The sequence below is a fragment of the Moschus berezovskii genome, chromosome 7 (genome assembly GCF_049115385.1).
Source record: "Moschus berezovskii isolate FMDL1 chromosome 7, NW_MosBer_1.0, whole genome shotgun sequence".
In the NCBI taxonomy this organism is placed as follows: Eukaryota; Metazoa; Chordata; class Mammalia; order Artiodactyla; family Moschidae; genus Moschus; species Moschus berezovskii.
The window spans coordinates 7,395,126-7,414,242 of NC_142466.1; the positions used below are offsets into that span (position 1 = coordinate 7,395,126).

General features: G+C 41.1%; 1 long non-coding RNA gene across 1 annotated transcript in view; it reads left to right on the forward strand.

The window, feature by feature from the left end:
• The first annotated feature begins 3,939 nt into the window (after positions 1-3,939).
• Positions 3,940-19,117, forward strand: part of LOC129557238 (uncharacterized) — a 46,341-nt gene continuing 31,163 nt past the window's right edge. Inside the window, exon 1 of the long non-coding RNA XR_008686189.2 lies at positions 3,940-4,163. This is a non-coding gene — a long non-coding RNA (uncharacterized LOC129557238). The remainder of the gene's footprint in view (positions 4,164-19,117) is intronic.

The following is a 19,117-nucleotide window of genomic DNA, read 5'->3' on the forward strand; positions in this document are numbered from 1 at the left end:
CTTATTATGCTTATGATTGTAAGTAATCACTGATATAATTTCTATCATAGGTTTATTGAATCAAACCCATTTGGGTCTTCCTGTTTTAAAATAAAAGATGAAAAAATATTATGCCAATCATGGTCCTCAAAAGTATATATTTTAAGTAAAGTTTACTGAATCTGAAAATGTCCCTTCATAAAGGATTCAATATCATATAACTATAGAAACAGAAATTTTATTTTTGCCTATTGAATCAATCCCTTCAGAACCTAAAAGAACATCTTTAGTTGGTACAGCTTCTTCCATTTCTACTAATCTTGCCTTTACTTTTTTAGTCTAAAAGAGAAGGAAATATGATTGATGGGACATACATAAAACCAGCATTGTTTACAAAAAAAACTAAATATTTTGTAGCTTCCTTTTGAATCACTGAATGATAATAAGAATCTTCTTTTAAAGGCAACTCTGAATAATTAAGCATCAGAGTCTTGGTAGTTTGAGTTTTCTTAAATGATTTGGTTAATTTGGATTTAGATTTAGCACAAATTAAGAATCCTCTCACTGAACACCCCAGATTGGCTGGACCCTTTGCTCTCCAGCAAATCATCTTTAGAATGAGGATTGAATTTTGTCAGAAAGGAAACTGGAATAATTTGGATTGTAAACCGCTTTTGAGAACATTGGAGGTCAATTGCACCACTATGGGTTGGATGCTGCACTAAGGGTTGTTCATGTTACATGTTGAAACTCCCATTTGTGTGTTCTTGACTCCTATAGATACTTTGAATTCATCATGTAAGATCATACACTTCTTTATCTAAAATTGGGACATTTGATTAGATTACTGAATTTTTGAATGTGTTTTTTTCTCTTTAATCAACAAGAATTTAAAATAATGGAAACTGAATCAGCAGGAATTCTGGGGCTCATGTTTCAGTCACACCTCTGTTTGGCATGTTTTTAGATTTTGTCCAATGTGGGTCATCAGCAGCATGTGTAACTGAGTCCAGTTAGCACTCACCATGGCCCCCAAAAAATGATTGGGCTGATGAGACTACATCATCATTGAAACTGCAAACTGTAATGTCTGTGTATAACTAGATAGTCTGCATGTGAGGATTTCTTCATATCTCCTGGTGTTATTGAATGTGGGGTCCTGCTTCTTACCACTTACAAAATCAATTACATACTCACAAATGTTGGTAGAAAGGAAAAGTACCTTTCATCAGAATGCTGCAATCTGAGAAGAGGGTGGACTGAGCATCTGCCAAACCACCTCTGAGATTCTGCTCAGCCGTGAAAGTTTTAAAGGGAAGGAGGAGAGTCATGTCAGTGAATCACTGAGATGCGGGGGTGGTCAGTCATTGCCATCCCCCATGCATGCAGGCTTCAGGGTGCCTCAAAATCTTCCTCTGTTTGTTACCTTGTTCACACAGTTTGGTCACATATTTGTTTGCATGTTTACTGAAGGGGAAAGCCTGGTTCAGTTCAGTTCAGTTCAGTCGCTCAGTCGTGTCTGACTCTTTGCGACCCCATGAATCACAGCACGCCAGGCCTTCCTGTCCATCACCAACTCCTGGAGTTCACTCAAACTCATGTCCATCGAATCAGTGATGCCATCCAGCCATCTCATTCTCTGTTGTCCCCATCTCCTCCCACCCCCAATCCCTCCTAGCATCAGAGTCTTTTCCAGTGAGTCAACTCGTCGCATGACGTGGCCAAAGTATTGGAATTTCAGCTTTAGCATCAGTCCTTCCAAAGAACACCCAGGATTGATCTCCTTTAGAATGGACTGGTTGGATCTCCTTGAAGTCCAAGGGACTCTCAAGAGTCTTCTCCAGCACCACAGTTCAAAAGCATCAATTCTTCGGCGATCAGCTTTCTTCACAGTCCAACTTTCACATCCATACATGTTTATTGAAAGGGAAAGCCTGGGGCACCTGGTTAAAAGTTAGTGACAATATAGCTCTGCTGAAGTGACAAGAGAGACTTCCTGCTGAGAACAGTTTCCTACAAAGAGCTGATTACAAGTCCCCACGTGTCAGAACATCATTTTATTTCTATGGGATTAGAGGCAGAGGTCCACCTTCTGTAACTGCATCATGCTGGCATGGGATGCCGTATTCTCAGAGCAGAAGATGCCAGCATGGGTCTGTAGCATCTCATAGCTGACATTTTTAGTTGCCCGTTTACATGCATAGACAGAGCAAGCTACAATTATTTTAATGTCCACAAAGATATAGATTATTAAGAGCAATAATGTTAATTCCACTCTGTTGAGGCCAGTTCTTAGAATTGTGCTAACCCATAGATTCAGTGCTGCTCAAGATGAAGCCACTTATGTAGTGACTGCAATGTGGTGATCACACAGTTGGCCTTCTCCCTCTGATGGCAGTTACAATATCTGTGAACCGACTCAGGAATGTGTTTCAGTCACTGAGTCTGTGACTCTGTTGTCCTAATCATTAACTGCTGGGTTTTGTACTTGCTCATTGTTTCATAATTTCTTGTTCTTTTATGAATGTCATTCATTTATTTTTATGATCTTGAATTTTTAAAGTCATTGTCAAATTTTTCTCTTTTTAAATCTTTATATCCTTATTGTTGACTGCATTAGCTATTTCCTTAATATTAGATCTTCTGAACCTTTTTAGCAGTTTGTTTGCAGCTTCACTTGAGAGAGTGTTTCTTGTTTCCTGTCTCTTCCTCCTCCCTCCTCCCTGCTTTCTTGTCTGGAGGTTTATAGTTGTCCTCACCAGGTTCCTCCCTGAAGTCCTGAACTGAGGATCATGCCTTATACTTGCAGAGCATGCTTCTAACCCATGGAATATGCAAATACTGGAAAGGCAGTTGATAACTTAGATCCATTTAGATTTGTCTGATAACCTGTGTCTAATCCTTTCTTTCTCCCCTTGTATGTATGCAGTTTTGTATAAACCACTGACCTTTAACAGTGTTGTACCATTTTTTTCCAGCTTCCTTTTCTCAGCAAAGTCTGAAAGTTCCAGTTGCTCCATATCATAGTTTACACTTGACATTGTCAGTCTTTTCAGTTTTATCCATTCTAATGTATGTAAATTGGTATCTCGTGATTTTAATTTGTGTTTCTCTGATAACTTAGGATACTCAACGCTTCATATACTGTTGACCTATATTTGTTGTCTTTTGTGATATGTCCCAGTCTTTTGTTCATTTGTTAAAAATTAGGTCATTTGTTTTACTTACTTTTGTGCTATAAGAATTCCTCATATATTATGAATTCAAGTTCTTTGTCAGATATATATATTGCAAATGTCTTCTCCTAATCTGTAGTTTGCATATTCATTTTATCAATAGTATACCTTGAATTTTTATTTTCTTTGAGGTTCAATTTGTCAAATTTTAATTGTATGGTTTTTACTTTAATATATAGTCTGAAAATGCAAATATATTACATCCTAGAGGGAATGCATACAAATCCATAATTATGCCTTCATGTATGGACAAGAGGGCTCTCTATAATATAGAGACATAATGTTCATTAAAATATTCTTTTAATATTTGCTTGCACTATAAAAAGCTGGTTATAAATGGGACTATTTAAAATAGATTTCAATAATAGATCTATAGGATTAAATGGAGGGATTCTCATTTTTAACAATGTACTTCAGGATGAGAAAATCTGATATTATGCCTTGTTATTTTTATATATGCATTTTTAGGCCATGCAAATAATAATATATATGTTACTAATTCCATAATATTTCTGTTCTTTCTAAGTGTAAACTAAAAAATTTTCTTTTTGCTTTAATGTTGTGTATTTTTCTGCAAGACATAAGACTGAGACATGAACTTTTATATGTTAACTACTGCAGACATTGCAAGAATGTGTGCCGAGTGTTAGTATAGTTATTGGGAAGGAATTTAGAAAGAATTAAACATTTCATTAATTTAAAACATTTGACAATACCACTTGTATCTTGTTTTGATCAAATATATTTTCTTTCCAATATGGTGAAAATGCAATGGGGTCATAATCAAATCTCCCTCTTTTTTCCTTTTGTTCTTTCCGAAGCTGTAAAACAGACAAGGGGAGAGGCATGCCAAAGCTGCCCTTAATACTTACTCCAGAATGGCCGATGGGACTGTTGCAAGCCAAGTTTCAGAGGGGACTGTCGTTTCTGCTCTGGAACCAATGAGAGGTGTATCTTTCTATTCATTTGCTTTGCTTTTGTTTATTTTTTTAGCAGCTTTATTGAGTTACTTATCACATACCATTCAGCTCACCAGTTTGAATTATGCAATTCAGCGTTTTTCAGTATACTCATGGGTTGTGTAACCATCACCAGCATCAGTTTTATAGCATTTTCATCCCCCTTACAAAGACCTGGAACTCACTAGCAGTCACTCTCAATGGCCTCCCTGCCCCCTCCCTCTCCCCAGTTCTGGGAAATGGGTAATCTTTCTGTCTTTATGTGTTTTTTGTTCTATTCTGGACATGTCATGTAAATGCAGCCACACAATAAGTAATCTTTTGTGACTTGCTCCTTTCATGTAGAGTAATGCTTTCATAGATCATCTGTGTTGGAGGCTGTATCAAGTTCCTCACTCCTTTTTGTGGCTGAATATACTTCATTATACAGCCATGCCACCTTTGGCTTCTCTGTTCACCAGATGACAGAGATTTGGGTTGTTTCCACTGTTTGGCTATTGTGACTTATACTGCTCTGAACATTCACGTGTGGGTTTTTGGTGTGGACATTTGTTTTCATTCCTCTAGGATGTATACTTAGGAATGTGAATTAAGGGTCATATGGTTACGCTGTGTCACATTTTTGAGGAACTGCCAAACTATTTTTCCAAAGTGACTGAATTTGATTTATTTTAAAATTTATCGTGATCTACCTTCAAAAAGAGTGCATCAACTTGTGATAGATACTGGAGTTGGCTTTGCCTTTCTCTGCGTCTTCGAGATAACACATTTCTTCAGCTCATGCTTTATTTTTTCTGCAAAAATACATGATTAAGATAGCTGGAGATTTTGTCTTATTTTAGGATTATATGCCAGAATTTGACATTAGAGATTTTTAAAAAATGGACTCTGTGGGAGAGGGCGAGGGTGGGGTGATTTGGGAGAATGACATTGAAACATGTATATTATCGTATGTGAAATGAATCGCCAGTCCAGGTTCGATGCATGATACAGGATGCTCAGGGCTGGTGCACTGGGATGACCCAGAGGGATGATATGGGGAGGGAGGTGGGAGGGGGGTTCAAGATGGGGAACACATGTACACCTGGGGCGGATTCATGTCAATGTATGGTAAAATCAATACAATATTTAAAGTAAATAAATAAATAAAACTGAGATAAAGAATAAATAAAAAATAAAACAAAACTTAAAAAAATGGAGATATAGGTGATTTATAAATGGCTGTCTGAGGAGGCCTTACAAATAGCTGTAAAAAGAAGAGAGGCGAAAAGCAAAGGAGAAAAGGAAAGATATAAGCATCTGAATGCAGAGTTCCAAAGAATAGCAAGGAGAGATAAGAAAGCCTTCCTCAGTGATCAATGCAAAGAAATAGAGGAAAACAACAGAATAGGAAAAACAAGAGACCTCTTCAAGAAAATTAGAGATTCCAAGGGAACTTTTCATGCAAAGATGGGCTCGATAAAGGACAGAAATGGTATGGACCTAACAGAAGCAGAAGATATTAAGAAGAGGTGGCAGGAATACACAGAAGAACTGTACAAAAAAGATCTTCACGACCAAGATAGTCACGATAATGTGATCACTGACCTAGAGCCAGACATCTTGGAATGTGAAGTCAAGTGGGCCTTAGAAAGCATCACTACGAACAAAGCTAGTGGTGGTGATGGAATTCCAGTTGAGCTATTTCAAGTCTTGAAAGATGATGCTGTGAAAGTGCTGCACTCAATATGCCAGCAGATTTGGAAAACTCAGCAGTGGCCACAGGACTGGAAGAGGTCAGTCTTCATTCCAATCCCAAAGAAAGGCAATGCCAAAGAATGCTCAAACTACCGCACAATTGCACTCATCTCACACGCTAGTAAAGTCATGCTCAAAATTCTCCAAGCCAGGCTTCAGCAGTATGTAAACCGTGAACTCCCAGATGTTCAAGCAGGTTTTAGAAAAGGCAGAGGCACCAGAGATCAAATTGCCAACATCCGCTGGATCATGGAGAAAGCAAGAGAGTTTCAGAAAAACATCTATTTCTGCTTCATTGACTATTCCAAAGCCTTTGACTGTGTGGATCACAATAAACTGTGGAACATTCTGAAAGAGATGGGAATCCCAGACCACCTGACCTGCCTCTTGAGAAACCTGTATGCAGGTCAGGAAGCAACAGTTAGAACCGGTCATGGAACAACAGACTGGTTCCAAATAGGAAAAGGAGTGCGTCAAGGTTGTATATTGTCACCTTGCTTATTTAACTTATATGCAGAGTACATCATGAGGAACACTGGGCTGGAAGAAGCACAAGCTGGAATCAAGATTGCTGGGAGAAATATCAATAACCTCAGATATGCAGATGACACTACCCTTATGGCAGAAAGTGAAGAGGAACTCAAAAGCCTCTTGATGAAAGTGAAAGAGGAGAGTGAAAAGGTTGGCTTGAAGCTCAACATTCAGAAAACAAAGATCATGGCATCTGGTCCCATCACTTCATGGGAAATAGATGGAAAAACAGTGGAAACAGTGTCAGACTTTGTTTTTTTGGGCTCCAAAATCACTGCAGATGCTGATTGCAGCCATGAAATTAAAAGACGCTTGCTCCTTGGAAGGAAAGTTATGACCAACCTTGATAGTATATTAAAAAGCAGAGACATTACTTTGCCAACCAAGGTCCGTCTAGTCAAGGCAATGGTTTTTCCCGTGGTCATGTATGGATGTGAGAGTTGGACTGTGAAGAAGGCTGATCGCCGAAGAATCGATGCTTTTGAACTGTGGTGTTGGAGAAGACTCTTGAGAGTCCCTTATACTGCAAGGAGATCCAACCAGTCCATTCTAAAGGAGATCAATCCTGGATGTTCATTGGAGGGACTGATGCTAAAGCTGAAACTGCAATACTTTGGCCACCTCATGGGACGAGTTGACTCACTGGAAAAGACTCTGATGCTGGGAAAGGTTGGGGGCGGGAGGAGAAGGGGACGACGGAGAATGAGATGGCTGGATGGCATCACCGACTCTGTGGACATGAGTTTGAGTGTACTCCGGGAGTTGGTGATGGACAGGGAGGCCTGGCGTGCTGTGATTCATGGGGTCGCGGAGAGTCGGACACGACTGAGCGACTGAACTGAACTGAACTGAATGTTATATTAGTTTCAGGTATACAACATGGCAGATACTATTGTTATAGATGGTACTTTATTTAAAGTTACTGTGAAATATTGGTTGTTTTCCACGCGCTGTGCTTTGCATCCTCCTATCTTAGTTAATTCAGGCCTCGTAGCCTGTACCTCTCACTCTGTTCCCTTTCTGTGCCCCTCCCCACCCTTCACGTGTTACTGACTTGTGTCAGGTGGTGCCCTAGTTACTGAGATCTTGCCCAGATTTCAATATCCTCCTCTGTTGTCCCCAGTGTTGAGAGTTTGCTTAGTCCAAGGATTTCAGGCTGAAGGAATGGTTTGTTGCCACAGACTTCTGATTCTTCCTTGCAGATTTTATATGAATATTATTTCCTGACAAAGTGTGGGTTATCCAGGGGTATGTTTATGGCCTGACTTGCAGGTGTGCTCTTTTGCCTTTCGAGGAGATGTATAAGGAGACGGGGGGTTCTGGATAAGTCTGTTGAAGTCCTGAGTTGAGACAGACCGGGGGCATGCACAGAGCTTTCCCTGGACTGCACCCTGGAATTCTGGGAACTGTCCTCCCAGGATGACTGGGATGTCAAGAAAGATCACTGGAAGCATTCAAAGCCTTCCAGATGGAGCCGGGCAACTGGTCTCTCCGGGCTGCTGCTCAGCCTCTCACCTCCGCATAGATTTCATTCGTGTAGTGGGGGTGTGACAGACTCTTCTCACTGCCGTCATCCAGGAAGCAGGAGAAACCCAGTGACAGCTGTCGCAGACAGCTGGTGAGGGTCCCTGTAGCTGCTGCAGGCAGGAATAGCTCACGGGACAAGTAGCATCCTGGGGTTGTTCTTTGGGAACTCTATCCAGAGTTGCTGCTCTTGGCATCTTCTCCTGGAATGAGCAAATTAAGTATCAGTTTGGAGAAGATTCATTGTTCACTGGTATCTCCCAGACTCTGCCAACTGACATGAATTATTGAAGGGAAAATGTACTGGGGTACACTTTGCAATTGACAGGCTACCCTTGGGCTTTTATTATTTACTGAGAAGAAAGAGTTAAAAATTTCTTTCTAGGCAACATGGAAGGATACTGATCCTCCCAGAGACACCTGGTTTATGACCCAGTTCTCAGGCTTCTGGTGATGAATGCGCTGCAGGAGTGGAGCAAGTAAAGGATAAAATGACTGTGTCAAGGCTCCAGAACGTGTTTAAGCAGTTTCAGAAAAGATGCAATAAAATTCTGAGAGCACAGAATAGAAACTCTTCACACTTCAAGTATATTTGTTCTACATTGATTGGTTTGTCTACCACATGACCACTTCCTCCAACTTTTTGTCCAGCTGTGCTGCCGTTAGAATGCTTCTTGTTTGCTTACAATGAGGGCAAAGCACATTATTGCTTCATGTTATAGTTATCAGGAGGGGCATTAGGATTTCGAGTTAGATCTGAGTTAGAATTCTTCTCCAGCACACAATAATTTTAGATGTGGAACAGAACGCTTAATTTTCTCTGAACCACACGGTCCTCAGCTGTTGAATGTGGAGAATACCTGTACTAGGAACACTTTCATCTGAGCGTGTATTCTGATGATCATGAGTTTTTGTTTTTCATCCAGATCCCCAGCTCAGAGGCCTATTTTTGTGTCCACTGTGGCTTTAGAGCCGTAGTTCCCCGTGTGGGGAGACTCTGCCCCCAGGGTAGAGTGGGCGAGGCCTGGAGACACCTTTGGTTCTCGGCTTGAGCTGGGTGTGCTGGACTGCTCATGGCATGCGGGGGTACGGGCCAGGGAGACGACTCCATGTCCTGCACAGGATGACTCCCCTCCCCTCAACACAGATGTGTCCAGCCCAGACGTCAGCTGTGTGAGCTGGAGGAGCCCTGCTTAGGGGAGGGGAAGGGACAGAGCTTCTGCGGGGCCAAGTCTTGCCTAAAAGGAGACTGTATGGATGTCTGTGGTGAAATATCCCTCTTCTAAAGGGATAGTGGTGAGGAATTGAGAACATGGCATGGTCTCAATATTGGGTTTTAAGTATCTGAGCTACTTGACTAGATGAGAATTGTTAACATCTAAGAAGAATATATTGTAAATTTATCAAAAGGAATGTCTTGAAAAGTATTTTTGTTTTCATCAAGGAAATTGAGCCTTGTACTGTTATGAGTGGGAAAAACAAAACAAGAACTTAGAAGCCACTCATGACTGAGTTCCATTGCCACTTTTAATATTCTTTTCTGTGTGATTTTGGGGGAGTGACTAAACCTCTCTGAGCCTTCATTTCTTCACTGTAAAGTATAAATAATATTCATCTTTGAAGATTGTAAATTTTGGATTTTATTAGGATGAAGGAAGTGATAAAGTGTTTAGTATATCATATAAGATGAACCAGTGTCATTTTCTTCTTTCCCATGATGAAGTTTGGGAATTAGAGTTGGTGAATTTGAAGATGTTTTTCATAATAGGAAAAGTTTTATTTGGGGAAGAAAATTGGCAGAGAGTACCAGAATGAGCTATAAAGACCCAGGGTGGGATGCACAATGCAGTGACCAGTCTGCCTGGAGATGAGTGTGACATCACTGGCTAGACAAAAGTGAGGAAACACATTTCATGGAAGAGGAATGATGTGGCACAGACATTAATTGGGTGCCCCAGATGGGTCTGGACAGTGCGCTAGAGGCAGGGACACCTACGGGGGGAGATGGCTCAAGCCTGGATGTTGTTATGGGTTTGCCTCAGGAGATAGGAGCGTGATCGTGGCGATGAATAAAAATATGTTACAAGTAAAGGATTAACACATGTGAATCTGAAGCATGAAGAGGGATTGGGAAGCTAGAGGAGTGAAAAAAACAGATTTCAAGTCTGGATGGTGATGGGGAAACACCCTTTGTCTAGAGAATAGGGAGGCTGTCTAGACCAAGTTTGTTTTGAAAGGGGTTTTATATATATTACTTGAATGGCTTGTTTCTGTTGATTGGTGGTGAGGTTTCTACAATTATATTGCATCATGTGTATACACATAAGACCGAGAGGTATTCCTTATGTGGCATGACCTTTGGTTTTTTATCCATTTCCTACACTAATAGGTGAGGTCCTTGAAGAAAAGGGCTGTGTATTTCCAACTTGGTCCCCAAGAACATGGCATGGTGCATTGTGTATGCACATGATCCAAGATTAAATGATCTCGTGTGTGAACAGCACACTCTTAAGTTCAGTGATGACTTTTCATTTTTAAATGACAAAGTTCTATTATTCATGCTCAGTCTAATCTAACTGATATAACCCCATTTTCCTGGATGTCAGGAAACTTTTCAAAACCAGCTTCTGAGATTTCAAGGGAAAAGGTTTCCTTTATTTAATACTCCTAGACTCTGACCCTGTGTCTCCTCCCTGGAGGGAAGAGGTGGATTCTGGTGGGAAGTGCTCAACTCCTCTCTTCTCACCTGCTTTTGGGTGACATCTGGTCCTTGTAAATGCAACCACACAACTCAGACTGGGGCTTGAATCCACGGTCTTGTAATTGAGATCACCCATCTGGTCTCAGGACTTAAGGAAGCTCAGGTTCTTGATGTCTCATCATAGAAAGAATTCAGTGAGAGACAAAGTGATAGGTGAGAAGTGGGTTTATTTAGAGAGAAACACACTCCACAGACAGAGTGTGGGCCATCTCAGATGAGAGGCCTCCAAATATAGGGTGGTTAGTTTTTATGGACTGAGTGATTTCATAGGCTAGTGAGTAGGAGGATTATTCCAACTGTTCCGGGGATGGGGCAGAGTTTTCCAGGAACCAGTCTACTGCCTGCTTTTTGATCTTTGATGATCAGTCTTGAAACTGTCTTGGTGCCTGTGGATGTGTCATTTAGCTTACTTATTACAATGAGCTTATCATGAGACTGAAGGAAGTCGTATTTTCTGCCATCTTGGACCTAGTTGGTTCTAACAAGACTTTGTCATGTCCTATTGCTTCTTTTAAAGGTTGTGCCTTGCCCGCTTCCCTCCTGTTTCAGAAACATGCTCTGGCTTACTGTTCATGCTATGTAAGCCGGCTGTGGTTGTTCAGTGCTGCCTTGGCTGGCTGGGTCAATCTGTCTAATTTTGGCATGTGGAATTTGTAGGCCATTTAGAATGGTAGTTCCAGGAACTTTAAAGTTTAAATATGTTTACCTATTTTCTGACTGCATATATTTCCTTTCCTTATGAACAATGATGCTCTCCTAGTCTGTCTTTGGGTTTACATAGTAAATGTTCAAAAATTTGTGAAATAATTCTAATTACTTTCTTTAATGAGTGAAACCTTTTTTTTTTAAAGTAATTTTTAAATTTTAGTTGGAGGCTAATACTTTGCAATTGTGGTGGTTTTTGCCATACATTGACGAGAATCAGCCACAGGGGTACATGTGTCCCCATCCTGAACCCCTCCCACCTCCAGCCCATCCCATCCCTCTGGGTTGTCCCAGTGTTCCAGCTTTCAGTGCCTTGTTTCATGCATTGAACTTGGACTGGAGATCACAATGATAATATACATGTTTCAGTGCTATCTCTCAAATCATCCCGCCCTCACCTTCTCCCACAGAGTCCAAAAGTCTGTTCTTTACATCTGTGTCTCTTTTGCTGTCTCGTATACAGGGTTGAGGTTACCATCTTTCTAAATTCCATATATACGCGTTAGTATACTGTATTGGTGTTTTCCTTTCTGGCTTGCTTCACTCTGTATAATAGGCTCCAGTTTCATCCACCTCATTAGAACTGACTCAAATGTGTTCTTTTTAATTGTTGAGTAATATTCCATTGTGTATATGTACCACAGCTTTCTTTTCTATTCATCTGCAGATGGACATCTAGGTTGCTTCCATGTCCTGGCTATTATAAACAGTGCTGCGATGAACATTGGAGTACATGTGTCTCTTTCAATTCTGGTTTCCTTGGTGTGTATGCCCAGCAGTGCAATTGCTGGGTCGTATGGCAGCTCTATTTCCAGCTTTAAAGGAATCTCCACACTGTTTTCCATAGTGGCTGTTCTAGTTTGCATTCCCACCAACAGTGTAAGAGGGTTCCCTTTTCTCCACACCCTCTCCAGCATTTATTGTTTATAGACTTTTGGATAGCAGCCATTCTGACCGGTGTGAGATGGTACCTCATTGTGCTTTTGATTTGCATTGCTCTGATGATGAGTGATGTTGAGCATATTTTCATGTGTTTGTAGCCATCTGTATGTCTTCTATGGAGAAATGTCTGTTTAGTTCTTTGGCCTATTTTAAACTGGGTCGTTTATTTTTCTGGTATTGAGTTGCATGAGCTGTTTGTGTATTTTTGAGATTAATTTTTTGTCAGTTGCTTCATTTGCTATTATTTTCTCCCACTCTGAAGGATGTTTTTTCACCTTGCTTATAGTTTCCTTTGTTGTGTAAAAGCTTTTAAGTTTAATTAAGTATCATTTGTTTATTTTTGCTTTTATTTCCATTACTCTGGGAGGTGGGTCATAGAGGATCTTGCTGTGACTTATGTCAGAGAATGTTTTGCCTATGTTTTCCTCTAGGAGTTTTATATTTTCTGGTCTTGCGTTTAGATCTTTAATCCATTTTGAGTTTATTTTTGTGTATGATGTTAGAAGGTGTTCTCGTTTCATTCTTTTATAGGTGGTTGACCAGTTTTCCCAGCATCACTTGTTAAAGAGATTGTCTTTTCATCATTGTATATTTTTGCCTCCTTTGTCAAAGATAGTGTCCATAGGTGCATGGATTTATCTCTGAGCTTTCTATTTTGTTCCACTGATCTATAAAACTTTTTAAAAGGTAGTTAATTACATCTACATGGTAGCCTCATTAAGTTTTTGTTAAACTGATTTTTGATTTTTCTCTAACTTTGCTAACATGTATTATATTTTTCTTTCATATTGTAAAACAGCCTAATGTACTACAAACTATTTTGTGAAATAGAATGTGAGAGACCCCATGTAAGCTGTCAGGTACAATTATTTACATCATTTTGTTATTAAGATTGGAAGTTTTAAAAAGTAATTTATTTGACAATTATAATGTTTCCTACCATATAGGGAAATCAGAAAGCCTTCAGAGTTCATCCTTTTCTGTCTTGTTCTGTTTCCTTTCCTTCATTCTAATAAGCCTCCAGTGAGGTTCCCATTTTCTCTCTTTCAGGGATGTGTATTCTACTAGTTAATCATCCACAGTCAGCTGTAGGGAGATTGCTGCTTTAAGGTTAAATTCATCAGCTTGGTGGTTGTGGTATTTTGGTGATTTATGGATGTTTATGACTCAAGTATGGATACAAATGAGGGCTGTCACAGCACCATTGTTTTCCTTTCCAGTTCGCTGTAGTGCTTCACCATCCATGAACCAAACCAAACAGACAAAATCTATAATTGCAAAAGCAGTCACACCTCCAGCAGGAAAGATCCCAAGATAGATTGCTGTGGGCAACCTTAGGTAAACCAGCAAGCGGGATGGCATAGATGGCCTTGAATTGTGTTGGTTACAGAAACAGGAATCAGAGAGCTAGTCAGTCACTCTTGTTATACACGTTTCCATTGTTTGGAGGCGTGGTGCCAACTTGGTTTTTCTGGTTTACCTTTTCCAGACTTGACAGAAGGGGCTGATTGAGGGAAAGAGAGAGGGAGCACAAGTATCTCTATGGGTTGGATGTTTGGAATTTGTTAATGTGTGTGTGTGTTAGTCGCTCAGTCATGTCTGACTCTTTGTGACCTCATGGACTGTAGCCCACCAGACTCCTCTGTCCATGGGATTGTCCAGGCAAGAATAGTGGAATGGGTTGCCATTTCCTTCTCCAATTAGTTAATGAGGTTATTGCTATTGATGGTGTGTGGGTGATGGTGATGTGGCTTGAGGGTATCCAGAAAAAGAAATGTTCCCAACTCAGTTGGTGAAACTGTCCCATGGTGACAAGAACATATAAACAGGCTGGAGGAGATATGAAAGAAATGGTCCTTGGCCCATGATGTGTGTACTGTACATGGAGCATTTAATGATGAAAATTATTGGATGCCATCAACCTGCTACCTAATCTATTATTTCAGCCCTATTTTCTGCGAGGAGATAAAAGTGACTGCTTCTAAATGAAAGAAAGATGAAAGACAGATAGTGGTTTATAGTAAATGAAAATATTTTTATGAGTAAATCAAATAAGCACCATGTTTTAGAGGAATTAAATATACTCTCAACTGCCAGACTTCTGTCAATCATGTTAAAAATATACAGGAAATGTATATATTTAGAAGACCTAAGGGTGATTTTTTAAATAACAAAACTGATTATAGAATTTCACTATTTAGAAAAATGTTATATTGAAATTAATTATTTGTATTACAGCCTTATTATACTAAATATTTTGCATTTATTTCAAAATAACATAATAAAATATTATAGCAATTTTAATTTGTTTTATGTAAGAGATGGCCTTCCTTTGGCTAGTCCACATACTTGACTGATTTAATATATAAGAAAGTCCTCTGTAAATTGTGATATGCAATTCAGCTGTAACCCTTTCTAAAATATAGAATGGGAATGCTTCAAAAGCTTTAGAAGGCTTCACATACTCTGAAGGTTATCTGGCATTAAAAATGGACTTGAGAGACACCACCTCCCTCCCCCAAAATAGAAAAGGAGGAATGCAATTTTCCAAAATATTGACTCTTAAATGTTAATATATATCCAAGACTTTTAATGCTTAAGAGCTTAATAGAATGATTACAAAATTCTGTTATTTCAAATAAACACATGACTTTTTATTCCCAAATTTGCCTCATTGATCATTTCCTTTGGATTTTCCTACTTTCTCCCCTTGTCTTTGGAGATTAAACTTTTAAATATGTCCCTCCAGACTTTGCTAATGTCTGTAAAGTGTGATAATTTTGTATGAACTCAGAGGAAATGAAGAACCTTTGACTTAACTAACATCAGTGCTGTAATAGGACAGGGGTGTGTCTGGAGGATTCACCAACACAGTTCAAGAATGTAGGGGTCCTTGGATGACAAAAAATACTAATGCTCACAAGACACCTAGACGTGCAGGAGACTGTGTAGTGGGGTTCAGATAGCAGGAATGGGATACCTGGGTCCAATGCAATGTGGAGAAACTCATCTATCTATAATCACTTCTGCAGGAAGTACAGACCCGGGAGTTGCAGGAAGGTCAGACCTGATGCTCAGGACTTCGTCCTACTGTCCTGGCCTCTCAGGGGAGCCTCGCCTGAACAACCTGATGACATCCCCAGAGATGGGTGTTGATCTAGATGTTTGAGGAGTGTGTATGGTTTCCTAAACTCCATAAAAATGTGCCACCAGCTGAGTGGCTTAGACGACAGAAATGAACTCGCATAGTTTCAAGGCCAGAAGCACGAGATCAAGGTGTCTATAGACTGGTTTCTTCTGAGGCTGTGAGTCTTTTTCCCCTGCTGTGTCCTGTTTTTCTTGTCTTGCAGCAGAATGCCTAACACAGAACGTAATTGCAGTATTTGGCTGTGCCAGAGAGGGTACTGCTTAAGTACACATGGGAGACGTGACTTAAAAAATAAATATTTAGACACCCCTTGAGTCCTGTGAGTACCTGGACCCCAGGTCTGTGGGGTGGAATTGCCTTGCCTGAGGCCTACACATCTGTCGCAGGCTCTCCTCTGGCTTCTGAGGCCTTGCTAGCAGTGTCTGGAGTTCCTTTCCTGGAGACACATCACCCAGTCTTTGCCTGTATGTTCACAGGCATCTCTTTGTCCAAATTTCCACCTTTTATAAAGACATATTGGATTAGGGACCCACCCTGTCCCCAGCCTGACTGCATTTTAACTCACCATGTTTGCAATGATCATATTTCCAAATAAGGTTGCCATCTGAGACACCGTGAGTAAGGACTCGAGCATATGAATTTCTGGAAACATGCTTTCATCTGTAACAGAATACATGGGAGGCCAATGGTTCTGGAAACCATGAATGGGGTGGAGGGTGCTAGGGAGAAACATCAGCCTCCAGGTTGTATGAGGCCTTATGAGGCAGTGTGACATCTAAGGTTTTTACTTTGAGGTGTATAGGGTTTTGAATGGCAGGTTGACAAGACTAGTCTCAAAAAGAAGATTCCACCTGGTGGATTGAGAATGGACTGTAGGCTGGCAGGGTAAATAAAAGGAGGCAGGCTCAGCAGCTGTCATGGGTGCCCAGGGAGAGACTCCAGGGCAGAGAACTGTGACGGTGATTCAGCCACAGACGGTGGTCAGGCTACCGGTAGGTGCTTGTCAAGGCAGATGGGGCATGACTCGCTGAGGAGCTGCAAGAGGGGGACGAGAACCAGAGGGTCACGTGAGCTGCCCCTATTTTGGTCTAAAAGATGGGAAAGAAGGAGAGAGTTGCCATGGAGTGAGGTGTGTGAGTGTACCAGGCATGGAGGGAGTCAGGGGTGGTCTAGGACTCCTGTGTTTACGTGTTAATTCTCCTGGACCTCATGGCTTCTACTTCTTTCTGTTTTTCCTATTTTTTGTTGTTGATTTTATTTTTTTTTCAGTTTTGTTTGAGGTTTGACAAATGAAAATTGCATACACTTGGGTGTGCGTGGTGATCGTTTGATCTAAATAAGCGTTGTGGGACAGCTACCAAGGAACCAAGCCGATGGACACGCCCACCTTTCACATTGTTTGTGTCTGTTCTTTTGTGATGTATTTACTTCAGATCAGCTCTTTGTATGCATCTCACATGATACACTGTTACGGATTGTGGTCAGCTTGCTGTGTCTCCAATACTGGCTCCTCTGGCACCACTGAACCTTTTGCCTTTTGAGCAACATCTCCCTGTGTTTTCCAATCCCCTCTGCAGTATTTCCTTCCTTAACGTTTAAGCACACAAATCCCAGTCTTGACAGGGTCTTTCTCATCTTTAATTCATTTTTGCACCATGCTTTTCTTGCTTTACAAGATTTTGTTATAGTAGGCACCCCTTTGCAAGAAAGTGATGATTACTTACTACCTTTTACAGAAATATACTTGTTTGATCTTCCCAGTTCTTAAGTTTCTGCTTTTGTCCTCTTTCTTGTCATGGTCCAGTAAGCAAAGGAAAACAATACAGGGTGGTATCATGCACTGAACACACACAAAGGACTTTTGTAGCTGTCTTATTAATATGCTTAGAAGCTTCCCTCTTCCATTTACTTGAATAGTCTTTACAAACAACACAAACAAGATGACTCTGCAGGGGATAAGGATAGCCTGCTTTTAAAGTGATTATACCTCTTTGCAGAAAGTAATATTTAGAAACATTCACAGAGATAAGAGTTTTAATGAGTATATGGATGTTTTTGTGTAGACACTTGAAGCCAGATTTATTTGTTACATTTAACACCTAACTTATCTTGCATTAATTAATTAGTTTATTGTTCCTTCAATTGAAATTTGTTTTTGAGTTTCTACATGTTTCAGAGATTGGAGGACTGAACAGAAAAATTATTTTGAGCTGTTTATTTCCCTTGGGAAGCCCTTAAAAAGGCTTGGAGACAAGGCATTTTTAAACAAGACTTTTGAAACAGAACACAGTAACTTACTGATGAGGCTCCATGGGGCATTTGGGTATTTAAGGTTGCTTTATCATTGATATTACAAAGCTTCTGGTCTTTGCCTTTTCTCTCAGCCATTGGTTTTCTGTCTTTCAGTTCTGGTATCTTCATCTGTCTGAGTCCCATCTATGTTCCATCTTCTTAGTGGACAAGTGGTGGCATCCAGCTGGGAGAGCCTGGAGCCAAATCAAGTGGAGGGAGCAGGGGAGGAGTAAATAGCTGAAGTGTGTCACGGATGGAGTTCTGGACAGAGAGGCAGAACCAGTGAATCACACAGAATTACTCGTAATTTGGGAGACAAAGATGTACCTAATGAGAGGATATACATGGGCAGCAGACAGAGCAGAAGAGAGAGTCAGCATGAATTTCAGGCTAGCCCAGAGCCCCATAGAGTGGTTCCCATTGGACCAGCCCTGCCCCACCCCCCACATACTCGGGTATTTTTGGAAACTGCATTACTTTCAGCTTGGTAACAAAAGCTTCTGGAGTGATGAGGACACATGCGTCTTTAGTGACCACAAAGTGCCTGCATGGTCAGTGTGGATCACTGTGTGGTGCTGTCTCTAGACAGCCTGACCAGAAACTGCAGCACAGTCCAAGGTGGGAAGAGGCCGGGTAGCTCCATTCTCAGCGGTCAGCCTTCCTCGGTGGGAGAAACTTCTGCAGTTTCTCTTAGGCCCAGGCCCCAGAAACTTCCTTAATCGCTCCTCAGACTCTAATTTATGCCAGTTGACGCACGTCCCTTCTGCCCATCAGTCTTACACTGACTCCTGTCCCTGAGGCCCCTGGCCTCTGCCCCGATGGACACACACCCCATTCTGACTTCTCCAGGCAATGGCAAGCCACTCCAGTACTCTTGCCTAGAAAATCGCATGGACAGAGGAGCCTGGTGGGCTGCAGTCCATGGGGTCGCTAGGAGTCGGACACGACTGAGCGACTTCACTTTCACTTTTCACTTTCACACATTGGAGAAGGAAATGGCAACCCACTCCAGTGTTCTTGCCTGGAGAATCCCAGGCACGGAGGAGCCTGGTCGGCTGCTGTCTATGGGGTCACACAGAGTCGGACACGACTGAAGCGACTTAGCAGCAGCAGCAGCAGCAGCCCCCTGTGAGGGGCACATCCTGTTGACCTCATCCTCTCTGATCGCCCTCAGCTCGAGACAGAGGGGTGACTCCAATCCACTTCCCCTACCTAGGACACACTTGGTTACCAGGGGCAGAGGGAGCGTCTTACCTCATCTGTATACTTAGTTCACAGTATCATAGGCTAAACTCAGAGTCAC